The sequence below is a fragment of the Cryptomeria japonica genome, chromosome 4, assembly GCF_030272615.1.
Source record: "Cryptomeria japonica chromosome 4, Sugi_1.0, whole genome shotgun sequence".
Classification (NCBI taxonomy): Eukaryota; Viridiplantae; Streptophyta; class Pinopsida; order Cupressales; family Cupressaceae; genus Cryptomeria; species Cryptomeria japonica.
In genome coordinates this window covers 503,092,933-503,099,892 of record NC_081408.1, presented here as the reverse complement: position 1 = coordinate 503,099,892, position 6,960 = coordinate 503,092,933, and positions in this window count along the sequence as shown.

The following is a 6,960-nucleotide window of genomic DNA, read 5'->3' as shown; positions in this document are numbered from 1 at the left end:
AAAGCATTTTCTTTCTATATTACAATAGTTTTTTGAAGGCATAATGCCTCTATATTTAGAAATGCATTCCTTACACTTATTTATTCTTAGTATGATTGTTTATAATACAATTTATTTCTAATATGGTTGATTATAATACATAGTAGAAATTACGAGAAATGGAATCACTAGATGAATGATGTGAGAATATGTTGGAAAAATTAGGGTCTATAAGAATCAATTAAAAGGAACAATTCCTCAACACAATTTAGTCCTAAAATAGAATCTAAAAATTCTATTTAGAAAAAATAAGGTTGAAGACATATCTTATCCTAATTTCTTGGCACTTTAGTTATTAAATACTAAGGACTCATTCTTGGGTTGGATGTTTCTCTAATTTTATTAGTTTTTATATGTATTGTTAAACTCTTCTTATGATGCTTTTTTTAAGGTTTGTTCTCTAAATCATGTGATAATTTTTCTATTTTTTTATATAAATGTATAATAGATTGGAAGCCCTTGTAATATACTTAAAAACAATAACTAAACAATGAAACCCCTAGAAAAGTGGAGTAGGTACCTATTATGTCTTCAATGAAGATATGTCCTCAAGATCTTAAACTGAACGGTGAAAACCCAACTTCTTTTTTGTTTTGTTTTGGTTAGAACTGAACCATGAAAACTCAACTTTAAAGTGACTCCCTTTGCATTGCTTTTATGAAGAGTACTATGAAATCAGAATACATTATTTTTATAATATTACTGGTATACTATTTATTTTAACAACCTCATCGCTTGGATGAAGTCTATTTGTAGCCATTCTCGGGCCTCTGCCATCAATCACGGCCTGCGCCTCAGCGTGACAACACACAACTCATTTTGGACTGACTCATGCCCTTTCCTTCTTGTTCAGACTTTGAAAGGTATTGTTTTCGGGCATTTGCTGAAAAACGGAATCCATTACAGAGCTTTCCTACTAACTCTCGTTTTGCCAAATTATCTCAAATCCAATTATCGCTTCTAATTTCTTTTGATATTTTCTCGATCGCCCAATTTGGAAATCAGCTTAAGTTTCTCTCAGCTAACGACTCAGTTATTTATTTATTTATTCTTATCAGAAGAGAAGAAGCGTTGCAAAATTTAAAAGATCTCATTTCTAATTTAACTCTAATGTAGGGATTTACAGTAGAGAAATAGACATGTGATGAGTTTTATATTTCACTTATGGCATAAATCATACATATTAAGTTTTGTTTTTTCCGTTTAAAAGTGTTAAACATTCAGAATTGACTGACATTCTTTAGACTTAATATGTTGTTTAATGTCTCTGATTTAAGGCTGGTTCAAATAAGATAGGCCTAAAGAAAAAAACTGAAATTAAATTAGACATAATAAGATGACTGGATGGACTTAATGAATTCCCTAAGTGGATATCAAGAGAAATAGTAAAAAACTGTCAAAAATTTGGAGATTGTTCTAATTTCGTAGTTTAAAATGAATGTTGTGAGATTGCATGTGTCAAGATGTCAAGAAGTTGCTGAAAGTTATGAAGAAAGATTGTTGTTGTGAAAAGGCAATTTGAAGGAGGAGGAATCGGGTATAGAAAAATAATTAAAGAAGGTTAATCAAGTTTACAAGGTGAGTTAAAGTTGTTTGTTTCAATGGGAAAATTAGGTAAAAGAGTGTTGAAGGAAATTATAAATTTAATTTCTGAAATAGATCTTTTAAGAGAAGAATTAATAAAAGTGAATAAAAGTAAAGCACAAATACAAACAGAAAAATATAAGTTTTCAAATAAAATTAGTAATTATAAAGAGCAAATTGAAGATCTAGAGGAAAAATTAAAGTGGTTGGAAGAAGAACATATCTTGCACATGAAAGAGTTGATTAAATTTGGTGAAAAAAATAAAGAGTTAGTACAAAAGTTAAAACTGTTTGATGAGATTAAGAAAAGGAATGAAGAACTAGAATAATGTCACGAACTGTATTTTTGATAATGTGTTATTAAGAGATATAATGTAGGTTTTTATTTATGAATTGAAATTGAAACATATATGAGCATTCATTTTGATGATAATTCAATTGTATACAAATAATAAGAAATGATGTATGCATTTTACTCATGCAATATGTAATTCGATATTTAGTATTATCTTAATTGGGGATTGTCAGTGCTGACGAATTATTGAGTGCAAGTGATGTAGAGGCAGGTGAACAAAGTTGAAGGCGACAACACGACTCAGGTCGAGTTGTTTTTAACTTATGACTTCGGTAGACTAGGGGAATCTCACACACCACAATAGAAAAATTGTTTGTGCAAATATGACTTCGTCAATGCATCATTGTTTGAATTGTGACTTCATCAATGCTTATTTTTAAATTTAAATGATTTGAGTAAAAATTAGTCGTTACGTTGATTTCATATTTGAAAATGTCTGAAAGTTGGAAATTTAGGGTTAATTACTTAGCGACTTAACATTTTTATTTAAATTTGATTTAGGATGTAAACTTTATGTCGACATGATTTCAATAGTATGAAGTTGATTATTGTTTTGTTCATTGGAAAATGAGTATTATGGTCTTGTCGATTAAGTAATTGTATGGAGTTTGTGTGCATTAAATTTGATGATTGTTTATAAGTTATGTTATATTTGAAAGTGAATGAAATGATCATGTTAATTCAAAGTAATAGTTTATAATTATATATTAGCATATTTATTTTAAACCTTTTCATAAATGAAATCGAACGTTATATATATATATTATTAATTTATTAAATATCTTAAAAGTTTTAATTAGTTTTTCTTTGTATTTAACATTTAATAATTAAATGCAATGTTTATATTGTTAAATATAATAACTTGTTTAGGCGTTATATATCAAAGTTTATGCAAAAAGGTCACAGATTGGTTATCGACTGTTAGAACTCGATAGTCGATTTGCAGTCAACTCCACCACACGGTGGCTCATGACCTTTGGGGGAGGAAGGCAACTTGACACGTAGTGCCATGGCAAAATAAAACCTACAGATTCCTTCACTATCTCACGGTGACAGTAGTCGATGTGGCACGTAGTGTTATCTGTAAGAAAAGATTGCAGTTAACTCCTTGTTTCCACGATGATAGTTGTGAAGTCCTTCCACGATCTATGGATTGTAATTGCGGGAGGGAGGAGTTAATAGGCACATGGTGCCATGGAGATTAGAATTGTAGATTGTCCGTGATCCATGGAGTTAAGTTAGAAAACTGCAAACTCCATGATGATGGAGGAGAAGACCAACGATTTCTCCACTATTCGAGGTCGATCACTGTAGAAGATATTACTTAGCCTTCCACCTCTCCAAGACATGTAGACAAGAGAGATCAGTAAACTGGTAGCACTATGGGAAAAGGAAGACATGGAATACTTAAATCTTTAGACCTGTCGATAATGCATAAAAGACTTCAAATTGATAACAATAACCGAGCCTTAGACGTAGCAAATATCATAGGGAAATATAGAATAAATACAGGCATAGGTTCAATAGGTAGGGGAGGAGAAAAGATAGAAAATACCAAGTGGAGCAGATAGAAAGATATTAAGTTAGAAGAGAAATTACAGAGAGAGAGCAATTTTAGAGCAGAGATAGAAGGAGAATAGAAGATCTGTGAGAGAACTTTTGAGACTTCAAGGAAGAAGTAGACCAATTTAGAGGAGGCATGAAAGAGTTCATTCCAAACCAATCTCAAGCATAAGGAGGTAGGAATTTTATTTCATGTTTGTTATTTTGCAATAAGGAAGGTTAGTGAAATAAAGCTATGGTTGTAACATAAGATTTCATTTATGATATTCCATGTTTTGTTTGTTTTATTGAATATGTTTTATTATTCCTTGAATAGATAAAGAAAGAAATCATTAGGTGGAATATATATTGAAATAGTTAATATATGCAATTTTATTGTTTAAAAATAATGAATAATGTCAATGGGTTAGGATAGATTTTCAATTAAAGAATGTGTACTCAAATTTTACTGATTTATATGAAAGAAAATCATACTTGCATTACACCTTCTTATTTTATATTTATTCAAATATTTTTGGATGAAAATATATTGGCTTATCAAATTACGAAAGATTGTATTCATTTAGGTGAAAGTAATGAAATAGTGTTTAATTTATGAAAGTGATAGGGAAGATGTTATATCAATTAGTCAAAATATTGTATTCTTAAAATGTATTCTCATTTGTGAGAACCAAGCTATAGATAGTCTTGTGTATAGAGAGTTACCTTTCGAGACAGGTGCCGAATATGGAATCTTAGAGAGAATAGTTACTTTTTCCAACTATTTATTTTTGCTATGAATTGCATTATACTCAGTCGAGTAATGAATTGAATTATCCATTGAAATAGATGGAATTCTTTATTTTATGCTCTCTACCATATCCTTGAATGATAATGCTTGTTTCTTAAAAGAATTAGAAAAATGAAAATGTTTGTATCATCTAGGCACGCACCAGATTCCCTCTTGTCTTTCAAATTCTTTGGTTAAAATAATTCGTGCAGGGTTAGGTATTCTTGATTGACCAAGAATTTCGGGGAAGCATAAGCTTCAAGGTTGGGTGGGAAAAGCGCCTGAATCTTGTTCTCGTCTTCATTCGATGGACTTAAAGGAAGCCATTCAGATTGGAGATCGATGGATAGATCTCACCTTCTTTATGTTTGTATAATACTTAAGGCAATATGAAAGCCTAAGTAGGGTATAATGATATGTAATGAGAAATTTGTACCTTCCAGTGTATATGAAAATTGTATTTAACTCTTTGATATCTATGATTGTTTTATCAATTTATTAAACTTGTTTTATATTATGTATGAAATAGACTTCTTAATTGACCTATGAGTTTATTTATGATTAAAGAGTAGATTATGTGTTATAGATTAATTTACGTCTTTATAGTTTGGTATCAGAGCCACAGGTTGTATAACACTAGGACCTATGAGTCACTTCGCAAGTTGAGTATAGAGAATAATAGTTTTGTGTTGAAACTTACAGAGATGGTGCAAACAAAAAAGATGGCTCATAAGTTAGTAGTTGGGTATGCTCACTATCTAAGGGTCAAGAAGGATCCTATATCTCCTGTCATGCCTATTATGGGTAACCATCCAAGTGGAGGATGGATTAGTGAAGAGGAAAATGTAACTCCCGTAGTGAAACCAGTTTCTGAAGAGAAAGAAAGTGCTGAGATAGGAGTAGGCCCTACTGAACCCCTCGATGAAAAGATTATCCCTATAGAGGAAATGGAGCCTGAGTTAGAATATTCTTTGATTAGGCCAACTGTGATTAGCTCCAATGAGTCAAAGGAATATTCTCCACTCAGTGATAATGAATCTGAGGGATATACCCCACTCAGTGATGATGAGTTTGAAGGTTATACCCCCCTAAGTTGTAGTGAGTCTGAAGGATATACTCCCATGACTCCGCCAGAAGAGTGATGTATTATATAATAACACTTTTATTATCAATAAATAAAGATGTCTTTCTTTCTATAATAAATTTGAGTTGAATGTTATGTTTTTGTATGATTCCTATGATGATAAATATGCACTTTGGACCTTAGTTTATATTATAAACTTGGATGAAATAGATTTGCAAATTATCTAACTATGTCTTATTATAGTTCTATATTGTTTCCTTCCAGTAGTAAATATGGATATTAATCTCTATAGTTATATTGTAAGGGTAGATTTTAGGAAGCATTGATTAAATATAAGTTATGGAAATCATAACTTTGCAAATATTCTTCTTTTTCGCTAAGAAATATTAACATTTCCCTGATGCAGAAATTGTTGAATAACAATGGCCTCAAGGACCACAAGGGCTGGGTCTAGTAACGGAAATGAAAGACTGGACCAAATCCTTGATTTATTGAACCAGCAGAGTGCTAGAATGAATGAACTCGAGCAGGGGGTTGGAAGGGTTAGAGAAGTCCAACATGAAGCTCCAAGGGTTGAAAAACAACCTGATAACCAAGCAAGGATTGAAGAAGAGCTGGCTAAGGAATTGAAAAGAATATCCCCACCAAAGTTTGATGGAAAAACTATTGGTGATAGTGCAAAGGCATGGGTGATAGAAATGGAAAAGTATTTTGGTCTCTGCAACATGTCCAATGAAACCAAGGTAGTTTGGGCTGCTTACCAACTTTCTAACGAAGCTGCTACTTGGTGGGATAATGAAAAGTCCAAAAGGAAGTTGCAACCAAGAGATATCACTTGGGAATTATTCTTGCAATCCTTTAGGAAGAGGTGGCTTCCTCAATTATTCTTCGATAAAAAGATGACTGAATTTCAGAACCTCACACAAGGTGGCATGTCGGTAACTCAATACTAGGAGAAGTTTACCAACCTCCTTAAGTATGTTCCACAATATCATATGGATGAGCGATTTCGCATCCGAAAGTTCATCTTGGGTTTGAGAACTCATATAGGAGCAGAAGTGGATATTCATAATCCACTGACCATGGAAGAGGTATTTGATAAAGCAACCAAGCAAGAGTAGAAGTTGCAGTAGTTGGGGAACTTCTGTAAAAATGTGAATAACAGACTGAATTTTGGAAATAAGAATTTCCAAAGGAACAACAATGGCAACAATCGATAAATAAGGAATCTAAAGAGGTGACCCAACACTTAGGAAAGAGGAAGAGTGAATCAGGATGGTAAAAAGGGAGCAAATAGTAACACCAACTTCAATGCCCAACATAACATGGATAGAGGTAGGTCAAGTGGCCATTCCGGACCTAGGGACGGGTGTTGCAATTGTGGAGGAAGTCATTATGCCTCAAATTTTCTGCAATGTACCCCTGCACAAAGAGGAGCAAATCAGCAAGGAGCCTCTCAACACCAGATTCATACTGCAGTCGACAACCGTCAAACTGATTTCCAAGCCTCACCTATTCAGATGACGGGTAAGCTTTTTGGGCAATCAATTTCTATTTTAATAGATA